Source organism: Hyaena hyaena, unplaced genomic scaffold (genome assembly GCF_003009895.1).
Source record: "Hyaena hyaena isolate Hyena2069 unplaced genomic scaffold, ASM300989v1 scaffold_32, whole genome shotgun sequence".
Classification (NCBI taxonomy): Eukaryota; Metazoa; Chordata; class Mammalia; order Carnivora; family Hyaenidae; genus Hyaena; species Hyaena hyaena.
The window spans coordinates 5,013,495-5,027,439 of NW_024080663.1; the positions used below are offsets into that span (position 1 = coordinate 5,013,495).

At 44.9% G+C, this 13,945-nt stretch overlaps 1 protein-coding gene across 7 annotated transcripts in view; it reads right to left on the minus strand.

The window, feature by feature from the left end:
- Positions 1 to 13,945, minus strand: part of LOC120229462 (TLC domain-containing protein 4-like) — a 99,276-nt gene that overhangs the window by 49,494 nt on the left and 35,837 nt on the right. The window contains exon 3 of one of the 7 annotated variants that reach the window (XM_039228473.1): positions 9,120 to 9,276. The exons of the other annotated variants lie outside the window; for them this stretch is intronic. The gene's annotated coding sequence lies outside the window, so the exon portion shown is untranslated. The remainder of the gene's footprint in view (positions 1 to 9,119; positions 9,277 to 13,945) is intronic. 7 annotated transcript variants of the gene reach the window in all.

Sequence of the window (13,945 nt, forward strand, 5' to 3'; positions counted from 1 at the left end):
CTCAGCCGCAGTCTTAGGATTGAGCCTTATTCCACCGCTTGCTGTGTGACTCAGGACAGATTTCTAAATTTGCCTTATCTGAACCTCAGTTTCCTGCAAAATGGAGGGAACAGCAGTCTAACCTGGTACGGCTGTCATGAGGCATAACCGCACGTGTGTCGGATACTTAGCATGGCACTCGGCATATAGCCCACACGCAGTATGTTTCCACTTTCACCGTCATCCGTCCCCGGCAGCAAGACAGCATGTGGTTTCTGGGTATGTTACTCCAGCCAAGGGCAACAAGACCACTATCTGACCACCAGCCCTCGGCCCCTAACTCATTCCTGTTTACATTAGTCAACACGCACACATGCGGGCAGACCCCACTGCAGACATCTATCCTCTACCACGGGACTACCTGCCATGCTCCAAAGTTCCTTCCTGGCAGCCGCCTGACCCAGTCCCTCTCTCCCTCCACCTCTCAGACCTGTCCACTAAGCTGCTCCCCACCCATATCCCCTGCCTCTCCTCCATGTGCTCTGAAGACACCCCCTCTTCCGCTGCAGCCCCTTTTAGGGAACGGATGCTTAGTCTCTCACAATTCAGAGTCAGGAGGCTGCCCTATATCCTCTTTGCTCCTCCTGGTCTCCTTCAGGCCCTAATCCTCCATTCCCCTGCTCCCCTGAAACACCCAGAGTGTTCCAGTCCTACTACTCAGTAATACCACTGCTCCCACTCCTCAGTGCCGAATTCTGATCTCCTGAACATTTCCTTCCATTCAGGGACTTTGGTCTCCGTTCATGGATCTCTTCCAGCCCTGAAACCATCCTAAGTGATTCTTACTATGTAGAAGGCCAGATTTCCTTAACAATTCAGTCCTTTTTTCATCAGAAATGGCACCTCTCCCATGCCACCTCAACCAATCTGGGGCCTTTACTGTTCCTTACTCATTGTTTATCTGCATTTCAAGTATTCCCCTGTTGACCTTTCCTTCAGGTGGACTCAGTATAACAACATTCTCAAGTCCACTTGACCTCTCGGCCTGTTCCCAATGCATTAGCCCTTTCCTGTTTTACTTCCCTCTTTAATCAGCTTAGATCCTAGCTAGAGCCCCTCATTTCAGTAATACTCTTGCTAATACCCTACATTCCCTTTCCACTGTCAAGAGCTGGCAAAACTCCAACCCCAGAGCTGCTCAACTATTTACTCAGTGATGAGCCCTAAACAATCAGAGCACTGTTGGGAAATGTCACACACCCGCAGAGATTGAGGCTGGTGAGTGAGAAATGACAGAGGGATAAAACAACCCTCAATGCCACACCGGGCTCCCTTACATTCCCTGGGCCAACCAATCCTTTCAAACTCCACAAATGACTGTCCAAATCTTCCCTACTTTTCAAACCTCTAACCATCCATCCCCATTCTCAACAGAAAACCCCCATCTGACTTCACTCACACAAAAACTGAAGCCAACATATGAAAATACTACCGCACTACCAACCACACGAACTACCTGCACTTTCACCCATCTGTCCTTCCACCTCAGGGCAAGCTCCCTAACCCGTGCACTTTGAATCTATCCTTTCTGGCTGCCTAGGGACTCTTCTGCTCCCCATTACCCCTATTCACTGCAACAAGATCTTTCTATTGGCTTTTAAACAGGCTCAAGCTCTCAGTAAAAACAAAAATCAACAAATCCACCACCTCTTCTTTAATCCAACAGTTATTTTCTCGCGCGCTCTCTCCCCCTCACCCCACTCCCTTTAAGGACACAACTGTAGAAAGGTGTGTCCATACTTCCATCATTTCTCATCTCTCTCACTCCTCAGCACACTCCATTCTTGTCCTCATCTTCATCGCTCCCCTGAAATAGCGATTGCTAAGGTCAACAGTAACTCCCACATGCGGCCTTCCTGTTACCTGAAGTCTCAAGAAACTTCAGACGCTACTGACGACTTTCTCCTTGTAATGCTTTCTTTCCCATGCTTCCATAAAACCTTCCTCCTTCCTCCGTCCAGCCACTAAATAACAGAATTCCCTAAGGCTCAATCCCAGACCTTCTTCTACTTACTTCCTATGTGATTTCACCTATACCCATGACATCAGTAACCACTTACATACAGAAAAATCTCAAGCTTAAATATCCACCCCAGATCTCTCCTCTGAGCTTCTAATGCATACAGCCAACTGCCTACTAGCCAGTACCACATGGCGTGTCAAAGGCATCTCAAACCAAGCTCATGATCTGACTCCTAAACTTGGTCCTCTTCCAGGTTCTCCATCCTGGTGAATGGTATCGCTGCACATCCAGAACCTAGGAGCCATCCTTAATAACTTTTTGCACCTTCCTACTATATGCCCCAGTCAACACACCAAGTCCTGTGGATTTCACTTCTGAGACTGTTTTCCAAAACACCTGTTTCTCTGTAGCTATTGACCATCACATTTCTGGACTGTCTCTAAACTGAAAGACTGCCTCCAAACAGACCAGAGGACTCCAAGGGAATCTTCACTGAAAAGCTGCCTCTGATTATGTCACCTCCTCACCTACACCTTCAATGGTTTCCTGGTGCTCTTATGAGGACCCTACTTCCTCCAGCCTTGACTGGCACTTGCCCTCGCTTGCTGCAAACCAGCTAATGTCACCTTTCTATTCCTTAAAGATGTCACATTCCCTGCCTCTACGAGTCCTTTGGAGAACCTATCCCCCACCCCCTACCCTTCCCCTACTCCCAGGTTAATTCTCAAACTTCTTCAGCTCTCAGGTCAACCCTCACTTCCTCAGAGAAGCCTTCTGCAAGTTCCAACACCAGCTCAGCCCCCCTCCCCTTATCTGCTCTCATAGTGCCAAGCCCCTCCCCTTTCCAGCTGGAATTTATTTAAAAAATTTTTTTTTAATTTGACTATAGTTGACACACGATGTTATATTAGTTTCAGGTGCACAACATAGCACTTCAACAAGTCTGTACATTACAGCACGCTGACCACAAGCATAGCTGCCATCTGTCACCATACAACACTATTGCAATACCACTGACTGTGTTCCCTACGCTGTGCCTTCCATCCCCGTGACATTCATTCCATGACTGGAAGCCTGTGTCTCCCTCTTCCCTTTACCCACTTTGCGTAACCCCCACCACCCTCCCCTCTGGCAACCATCAGATTATTCTCTGTATTTATAGGTGTGATTCTATTTGTTTGCTTGTATATTAATCTGTTCTTTTAGATTCCACGAGTGGGATCATATGGTACTTGTCTTTGTTGGACAGAGCTGCAATTTCAACGAATGTCTCCTTCCCCGAGGGAAATGTGAGCCCCATAAAGGTGGGAAACATGAACATTTTCCCCTCACTGCTGCATCCCTATCCCTAACACAGGCCTGCCATACAGCATGTGCTCAATAAACATCTATTAAATAAAATGACAACAACATTCATATTCTTATATGTGCTTTCCATTCTGCTGGTATCTCATCAGCAACAGGTCCCTCATTTTACAGTGTAGTCAGAATACTGGGAAAACCCTGTATTATAACATGAAAACATATTTCCTTCAAAAGGATTCTCACTTCAAATGTCCAAGAGCAAAAAGTACCGATCAATATTATAAAGTGACCTAATACTGCGTAAGCGTTTTAGGTAACAAAATACCACACACTGGGTGGCTTATAGATATCAGAAGTTTATTGCCTGCCGTTCTGGAGGCTGGAAGTTTGAGATCAGGATACCAGCATGGTTTGGTGAGGGCCCTCTTCCAGGTCACAGACTTCACCTGGCAGAAGGGGTAAGGTGGCTCAGGGGGGTGTCTTACAAGAGCACTAATGCCATTCATGAGGGCTCCACCCTCATGACCTAATCACTCCCCAAAGGCCCCTTGTGCTAATACTACCACCTCTTGGGGGGTACGATTTCGACATATGAATTTGCAGGGTGGGGAGGGGGACACAAACATTTAGATCATGGCAGTAGCACATATGGTTTGTCTATCCCAAATTCCTTATAACAAATACTGTGTCCAAAGGTTTCATAATAATTATAATCTGCACTGTATTTTCATACTTTTATCAACTACAGAGGTACTTACTGATTGATCTACCAGGTAAGTAAGCCTAACATGTGAAAGGGTTTTAAAAGTCTCTACTTGCAAACTATAAACCATTTATAAATGAACACATGACTACAGAAGATGAGACGTTTACCAAACTAAACAAAAACCCTTTTGCAAAAGCCATACCTGCACCTCACCCATCCATTCTGGTTTCTGTTTGCATTTACACATGGGTAAATGATTATCTGTCTAAATGCTCATGAAATGTTGGTAATTAACAGAGACAATAACATCCCACACTTGGTAAAGAATAACTGTCACACTACCCACTTTTGTCTTTTTATTCTTGTAAAAATTAACATCTAATCAAATATGTACAAAGCTCTCAACTAACTACAGTTTCGCTTTTTGTTTTTTAATGTCATTACTGTTGTTTTAACTCTGCATTGAAAGCTGTATGAAACAAAGTTAGGAAAACTATGTGCGGAACATTCCACCTCCTCTCATTTTCTGAGCATCAAGTTTAAGTACCATTAGCATTAGTGTGAAAGTCTGCCAAAAGTCAGCTACATTAAAACAAAAACAAAAACAAAAACAACCTAACTTCCATAAATCCTCCAATATTCGTGGTACTGCCTTTTAAACAGAACAGCAATGGGAAGAAAGTGAAGACTAAACCAGAAAGGACTTAAGGAACCCTATATTAATATGATTAAATTACACTCCCTTTCTCAGATATATGATGTTGCTTAACCAGGGAACCAGGGAACTGTTCATGAGGATAAGAAAAGAACTCTCTATGGTTCCCCGCCATCACTTACAATACTAAACATTGAATAAGAGTATCCTGTATATTTTCCCCATTCTTTCAATCCGTTTTCTTCCAAGAGCATATAACAGAATTCAAATTAAAGAGAAATTGTTCAGTTCTCCCTGCTATACACCCTGACAATGGATACCTCCCTGAAATAATTTTTGGATTATAGATTGTTTTAATGATAACAAAAATTTAAATATTTAAAGTTAAATATTCATATTTTTCTAACTGGCCTTTATTTTCCCTACCATCCTATTCAATAACAGGATTACGAGCAGGAGGGAGGCTAAAATTCTGTTCCCCAAACTGGCTCCATAAGAGACCCCCACACTCAGGGGCTGTGGGGTGGCCCCATCTTGTTACAACTCGGAGAATTGTTGTAATAAATAGCTAATTCCTATTGCTACAAATCTCTTTTGTACAAGATTTCCCTTTTATCTGTCTCCTTCTGCTAAATACCTTCTAGATCTTTCTCTGATCCTTCTTGTGGTTTTCAAATTTTCATATCCCAGAGCTTCTCCCTGCCCCTCTCACATGTGCTCATACAGTACATTCTCTGTAGGTGTTCTTATTCAAACCAGTCAAGAAGATTCTGTAGTCTTCTTTTTAAAGTTTGGTTATTGTTAAACTTTTAAAGTTTTTCACTCAGCCCAGAGTCCCCACCAAGACATTTTGCCACAGCTAGGATGGGCGGTTATCTCATCTCCTTAACCCCTCCCTGAGAATTCCTGCTTTTTCAAGAAATAATTTCCCTCCTGTTTCCCACAGTACTTGATCAGGTCTCCCTTCTCTTACAGTTTTGTTTTGTTTTGTTTTGTTTTTTTAAGGAAGCTTAATGCCCAGTGCAGAGCCCAATTCAGGGCTTGAACTCACAGCCTTGAGATCAAGACCTAAGCTAAGATCAAGAGTCAGAAGCTTGTGCTGACAGCTAGCTCAGAGCCTGGAGCTGGTCTTCAGATTCTGTATCTCCCTCTCTCTCTCTGGCCCTCCTCTGCTCATGCTGTCTCTATCGCTCTCTCAAAAATAAATAAAACATTAAAAAAAAAAAAAAAAGAGAGTCAGAAGCTTAACCGACTGAGCCATCCAGGTGCCCCTATTATGGGTATTTTCAATTAGGATTTTAATGGAACATTTATTCTTATTTTCCTAATTTATGTTCATTTACACTTTTTACATGTTCTGGCTACTAACTTAAAAACAAAATGAAATCTAATACAGTTAATCTATGTTGTGTCAACTTCTAAAGTTTTTGTATTATTTACATTTTTTAAATTTCATTTTACACCAAGTCTCTGATATGGGATTTGTTTTTATAATGCCTAACAAGAAGTGTAAGGGAGTGACAGTGGGGGAAAAGGCCACCTTCTTCAGCTTTCTCTTCTCCTAAGCTGGTTCCCAGCCCCCAATCCACTGTAGAATTCTCCCCTTAGAAATTCAGTTCATTTTCTAGGGCCTTACGCCTGAAAGTACAGATGGCACATTTTATTTACTTGGTAAATGTGAAGTTTTTGTTTTTCAAACCTAAGAGCTCCAACGGCAGCCATTAGATTTTGGTTAAGCCAGGATGACTTAAACCTGGAGACAACAGTAATTGGAAGATCATACAAACAATAAGGGGTTGACTGTGTACAATTTGAGGGCTCGTCTTTAAGGAAATCAACATTGAAAATACAACACACCCTCCAAGCCTTAGAAGAGGTTAGCGTGTTCTCAGCAGGTGGCGTCGTGTCTCCTGAGGACTTAGGAAGAGCAATGCAGCGAACTTCTACCCAACTCCCGGTGTTCCGGAACTTCCTTCCTGGAAGGGAGCCTCTTGGCTTGGGATATGTCTTGGCTTTCTGCCCACACTGTGAAATCAAGGAAAAAGCTGGACAGGGCAAGGATTTTCAAATACGTTCTGTTCTTTTTCTAAAGGAAGCTGGGAAGTCCGAACCTAAGGAGAGAGGGACTATCTCACCTTCAGGTTGTTGATCCAATTACCTCTGAGAGAGTCCCTGGGAAGCGGGGAAGTGGCTGAGGTGGGACAAAGCCTGCCTGCCTTCTAGGTCTCTCTGTTTGCCTGCTCTACACAGGAACCAGAGACAATATTAACTGGGTTAGGGGAGCTGAAGAACAACTGAGCAAATCTCTCCCAACTGTTGAGTCTAAAATGCATTTCATTCAACTAGAGAGGGACCTAGAATCGAATCCTCTTGGTTCATCAGACTTGTACGTCTGATGAAAGGGACTAAGACGCCTACATTGCAAGATCAAATGCACCTGGCACAGTGCTTAGCACACGTAGCCACTTGTGATAATTCCTAGGGAGTGTGACATGGCCATTCCTGTCACCGAGAGGTGGAGGCTAGGTCTCTGCCCCCATGAATCTGGGCTGGCCTTGTCACCTGCTGACAAACAGTTGGTAGAAGAGAGGCTGTGAGGGCTCTGGAGCCAAGGCAGACCTCAAAAAACCTTGCAGCATCTGCCTTTTGCTCTCTTGGGCATTGCCCTAAACCTGCCATGTAAAGACGCCGGTCTAGGGGTCCCTGGGTGGCTCAGTTGGTTAAGCGTCTGGCTTCAGCTCAGGTCATGATCTCACAGTTTGTAGGTTCAGAGCCTGGAGACTGTTTCAGATTCTGTGTCTCCCTCACTCTCTGCCCCTCCCCGACTCGTGCTCCATCTCTATCTCAAAAATAAATAAAAATCAATTTAATAACTAAAAAAAGACACGGATCTAGTCTACTGGAGCGTGAGGCCACCTGGAGAACTGAGACACCCAGCTGACGGACAACCCTCCATACCAACTCCCAGCCACGCTAGAAAGCTCGCTTCCATCTTCCAGCCCAGCGGACCCTCCGGCTGCACCCAGCCCTATGAATGAGTCTGTAAGCAGCTGGGTAACTGCCAGGCCCCCCACAGAATCGGGACAGATAAGAAATCATTGTTGTACGCTGCTAGGTTTGGGGTGCTTATTCACGAATACACCTAACCACCACTCAATAAAGGATAGCACTTATTATCACCACCTTTTCCTAACCAAGGAATGTTACACCCATCTGTCAAATGTTACCAAGTCACAGAGCGACAGATATTTGGGATCTGAAGCAATGGGATCATTTCCCTCTCCTTCTTTCCCCTTGGCCTAGAGCCCTGGCAGCTTGTATTCACCTCTAATCTGATTGGGGGATATAGCCGCTTAAGTGAGAACAGCCAAGGAGTTTCTAAATTCTCTAGGTGAACTTTCATGCTGGTCTTTACGGGCCAACCAATGTACTTTGAGAGCGGTTTCTCTTCTGACCTCTTCCCAAAGATTGCTTTTGCTAAGTGCACGGTTTCCCAACATACGTGGTACTTAACAGCCTGATTCAATATCCACTTTGACAATCAGGCAGCCAAAGAAAAATCTGAACACAGGGACACAGTTCCCTGAACTACTTCACAGGCTAAGAGGTGCTGCACAAATCAATCACGTGTAGCTCCGGGTGACCTCAAGGTTAACACTGACAAACATACAAACCTCACGTTTAAACTCAGGGTAAGTCCTATTAAAGTACCTCAGCTTGATCAATAGACTTGGTAAGAAAGAACTATCCTGGGACAATGCTCTGAAGCAAGACGTAAGTGAGTGTGGTCATGGAAACACAGACCCAGCAGGGTCAGGAGAGCCTCACAAAGACAGCGTCACACTGCCCTGACCTGTAGACCTCGGAGTCTTGCTGACACTCTCCCGTGCTGCCTCCCAGTAATAACTGCAAGCTCCCAAGATTTCTTGGAATGGTGGCTCTGAGCCTTTCTCACTCGTGGAGCTCCTCGTGCCATCCTTCCTGCATGGACCAACTGCAGGCTTGTGCGGGTGTGTTTTTAAGAGGAAAATATTATGCTCATTGTTACAGTTCCAATACATCAATGCCATTTAAACATGATCCTCACTTCTTGGAGGTGGGTGAGGGGCAGGAGTTAACCAGGTGATAGGGACAGAGGAGCGCACTTGTGATGAGTACCCGGGGAGGTACGGAAGTGCTGAGTCACTGAACTGTATACCTGAAATGAATATTATACTGTACATCAAATGGACTTGAAACAAAACCTTTAACAATAAATAAACAAACATCCTCACTTCTTGCTGTGTGAGTTGCAAGCCTAGTAATCTTAGGCAAGTGGGTTCTACTCACAGAAATTCCACTGAAATTATATATCCCGTACTACCTTGTAGAAAACATTGTCTAAGAATAATCCCAGATGGCCGTTTTCATTCGTACTCTTAAAGCTCTCTGGATTAAACCCATGAACTTACCCCTCACCCTAATACTTTTACGGAGGAGTCCCCAGGCATGTTGCTCTTGGCCGGCACAGAGGAACACGGCGTGAAATGGCATCTTGAAGCAAGGTCAGTAGGTTTTACTGGGGATGTTGATGAGAATGCTGGCCTCCGCAAATGCAGTGTTTTCTTGCTGAAAATCCAAAGGGGAAGTTTCTCTCACCCACTAGGATCGGGAAGAGATGGATTTCTCCTATTTGGTTTCGGTTCTTGACACCTTAAATCTTATTGTAGGCCGTCTGCCTCTTCTCTTAGGCTGCTGGAAAGCCAGAACCTGAAGGTATGCTTACCAACCTCGCTCTTAACTCCATCTTACTTTCTTTTGGCTTATTTTTCTTTCTCATCCTAAACTCACTGTATCCTGTCACGTTATACGGATCTTTGTAAGTCATCCCAGGTCACTTTTGGAACAAGGTAGGGTATAAATCAAACTAAAGGTATTATAATCGGTGTGTATGCCTAGCCCCCCTACTCCAGATGGGGAGCTCTTGGAAGCAAGGGCTGTCACTGCCCCACTACAGGTCTAGCACTGTACCTTTACTGCTGAATGCTCAGGGAACTAAATGGTAGAATAGGTAACTTCTGAGATTAAATCTGTGTTAACTAGATTATAAAGCAAGCAGTATACTCATGATTTTATCTTTTATCTTCAAAGCCAAAGCACGTATGTGTCAAAGGATGCACGTACAAGGGTGTTTACTACAGCATTAGAAGCAACCCTCAGGTGCAGTGATAGGGAAATGATTATATTGGTGCAGCCACACTATCACAGGTTATACAGACATTCAAATGAGCAAGACGATACAGAAGGGCATCTACCCATCACACACTATGGAGTGGGGCGGGGGGAAGCAGGCTATGAAATAATACATTTTTCACAAATACCTAACTGGGTTATTTTGGCATTTGTAGAGAAGAAGGGCTATGCCTTCCAACTGCTACCTGGCTGTGTTTGGGAGTGAAACCAGGGGAGACAGCAGCTGGAGAAAGTGGAAAATGTGAACTGTCATTCTCTTCAGTATTGGTTGTTTTAATGGTTTTTATGTTTTTTTAAAACGAGCAAGTTCCACTTTTGTCTTTTAAAAATAAAGAACAGTGCAGAAAACATTTAGTGACTTGAGGTTACAAAGCAGCCTCCAATCCTCAAGATCCCAAATGCCTCAAAGGTTTGGTTGGGGATGCTAAGCTGGGTGCTCCCAACAGGCTGCCTTTGGTCCAGGCAGCCAGGCCCTCAAGGTGGGCGACTTGGTCTCCCACCCTTACAGCCTTTATCCCGCCCTGGACTCCTCCACTAAGTGGGTAGGAAATTGGTCTGTTTAGTGACATTCATACAGGTTTTCAAAATATGAAAAGGTAATGAATCTTTCTCAATCAGAATACAGCTGCAGTCTTTACAAGTTGTTAAAATAGCAGGCAACAAATCAGAAAACATTTAAATTCTTAATTGTCCCAATGTTTTTTGTACATATTAGAGCAAAATGTGTTAACTGAGCAGGACTAGGTTGGGAAATTAGGTCCCTAAAATGTTAACACTCTGTAAAAGAGGTAGGGGGGGTTAATTGTTCTAAAATTTTCCCCGAATGAAAATTCCTTCTTCCCCATTGCACCAAGTAAATATATACCAAATAGAAGTTTTCTAGGTCTTCAAAATATAATTTTGAAAGGTATTTCTAAGCCTATTTGGAGAAGGTACTTAAATTACCTTGACCAAGATAGATTCTCCATGCCCCCAAAACTTAAAAATTAAATAAATCAAAACCAATGTATAAACCCATCGATGTACAGTTATCTCTAGGGTGGCCATGGCAGGATACGGTGGTGACCAACATAGCACAGGCCGGGATCCAAACACGGGACTCTATGGGAATAGTCAGGTGGACACCTGTTAAGGCCAGAGCTCAGAGGTAACGTCAGAGAGCATTAGACATACATAGCAGACAGCTGAGAAGTAAAGCCACATGCTGAAAGAAAACACATCAACTGAGGTTAAGAAAATCAAACAAAGCAAAGATGAGTCAAAGGGAGGCTCCATCTAGGTCAGACTACGGATGATTAAAACAAGCAACGAAGGAGGCAACCAGAGTGAACCCTGACCCCCATGTACGTTCTTCTGTGCTCGGTTGTACTTGCCCACTGGCGATGGTGTCAGGGGTAGGAGTCAGGTGTTAATTGTTAGGAAAGGCAATCAAAGGCATGCAGATAAACTTTGCCCTTCATTAACTCCAGGCCACAGATATTGGAAAACCGCTCAAGGACGATGCATGCTGCCTCACCTATTTCTCCAGGAAGGTTTTTCCGCAATCCCAAAGCCTATGATTGATGGTTCCAGTTTGATTGTAGATCTCGAACTAGAGGTCTAAGAAACCTTTGATAATCTAACCCTTTTACACAAGGTGATGAGGATATTTTTCCCTTTCTCACTGAGGCAAGCAGCTAATAACCTAATGAGTTTGGTCAGCACATGGGGTTTTTGAAACAACACAGTCCAACCACGTCTTCTATAAGAACTTCTCAAAACGGCAAGGGACGTTATGAGCCTATACTCTGCACTATGAACCCCTCTGCTCCCTACCCAGCTGATGAAAGTGGACGTGACCTAAACCCACCAGCCAATTTATTCGGGATCCATTTGTCCTCTTCACCTACAGAGAAAAATCTGCTCTAACGACACGGTTTTCAAATCCAAGTTTACTCCTTCCACGCTTCCTTCTCCCTCAAAACCATTTTACTCTGAAGTGGACACAATTGGTAGGAAGGCCCCTTTTGCACCTGTCCATCCAGCTGCCTTCCCTACTGTGAGTCCTGCATGCACGAGCACACCATATGAGCTCCCACACCCCCACCTGTCCCCACCGACAGCTGTCCAGATTTCCCAGTCAACTCCACGCTCCCCTCCACCTCCTCCAGCATCTCCAACCCAAATGCAACCTGCTTATGCATCCGTTAGGCAAATGGTTTCCTAACAGTGGACTCTGATCCACTCGCAGGTGAGTTATTCAGAACACTGAGGAGGAACAGAAACCAGAATGCGGCGCACAAAAGCGTGCCTATTGTTTCATGAAACCGGCCGCAGACTCACACATACTGACTTCTGTCCTGGGCCGCAGTGCAAAACTTGTTCTGTACCATGTCGTAATCCAAAAATGTTTGAAACACTGCTGGTGACAAGCCTTTGGCCCTCTAGTCAGACTCCCCCTTGCTATCCGTGCCCCTGCTCCACAACTCTCTTCCTCACGCTAAAGACTGGACTCACTTCCAGCTGTCTTCTTTGCCCGCTGTTTTCACAAACCTTGGCCTTTTACAGTGATTCACAAGCTCCTTCTCATGTAGCCACAGGATTGCCTTCTCCTTGAACCAACCAATGTTCTGATGTTCTGAGCAAAAAAAAAAAAATTCCTTTGCTATTCCTGCCTTCTTTTCAGGTCTGGGATCTGCTTGCAGAACATCCAACTGCCTCCCTATGAATAACAAACCTCAGAGCAGCAGGACTCCATTTCTTTGCGTGCTACCTTTCATCTCCAGCAAGAAAAAAACACCACCAAAGTCACTCTCGATACCTTAGATTTTCCTACAAAATGACCCTGCTTTCCTGATGTAACGCGTCCTCGGGTGTCACACGTTCAGCGCCTGATAGCAATGCCAGGTGAATACAGCTCATCTCAAATGGTGAGTTAGAGTCTCGTTCTCATCCTTGAGAGCAGATGGTTTCTCCACCTCCATACTGCTATCTTCTTCCCCTCACAAGGCAAATGGAAGGAGGGAGAGCACAGCAAGGTGGCTCCACGTGTGTGGCGGCATCCTTTTCTCTCTCAAGGACGAGGGCACAAGCTGTCCGGCACAGTTCCGCCACCCTCTCCTGCCCTGCCTTGTCCAACTGCCCACAATTCTCACCCAATTAATTCATTATCTTCCTCCGCAGAAAAAAAAAAAGAAAAAAAAACCAACGAGTTTTCTGTATCTTCCCATACACTGTTCAGTTTACTTCTTTCTGCCAAAATGACTACCCTACTTTTTAACCATCCAAGAGATATCAAAGCTAAATGGAGCCTTAATGTGTAGGATATGGGACACTGATCTGAGAAGAAGGGGGCGGGGAGACATGGAGGTCCGGAGGTTTCTTATGAAACCTGTTCAGTTTCCTCTCCTACTTGGAAGGCCAGCTTGGAGGGAGACACATAAACACTGGGTGGGCCTCTTTTAGAGCACCAGGGGAGGAGAGAGCTGCACTAGACTCAAAAGGGCTAGGAACACTCTGAGGGAAAGGGGAGAAGGGAGGTCACACCTAGGGCACATTCCAGAATTTGCCTTGAAGCTCCACTACTCCCTTGCTGTAGCCCAACCCCTTTCCCACTTCCCAGTTGGGATTCAAGGGCTCCTTTACTACCTCTCTGGAAGCTGGGATGGCCCTCATCCCCTCGAGTCGCCACTTCTTCCTCCCCACTCCCATGGCTGGGAATGCTCTTAACCAGTCTAGCACTGCGCTGAGTTAGGTTTCAGATTGTTCCCTGCCCCCAAGGCCTGGCCTCCTTTGGTAATCAAACCAGTCTCTCTCCAATGGAGATTTCGAAAAAGGAAGGAAAAGATAAGCCCACGCTTGCATCCATACCCCCAGGGCCTTTGAGAAGACCCAGTTCCTTTGGGTTACCCTTCAGCTTCTCAACCACTACCGTTCCCAGGCACCTCCAAGTGTACACAGCTGTAGTTGCAAAGAGCCATTTATTATTCTTTCCAACGAGGTCAAGAAGGCTTAGAGTGAAATGCATAGGAAAAGAAAGCTCACAGCGTAAACAATCATAACCACT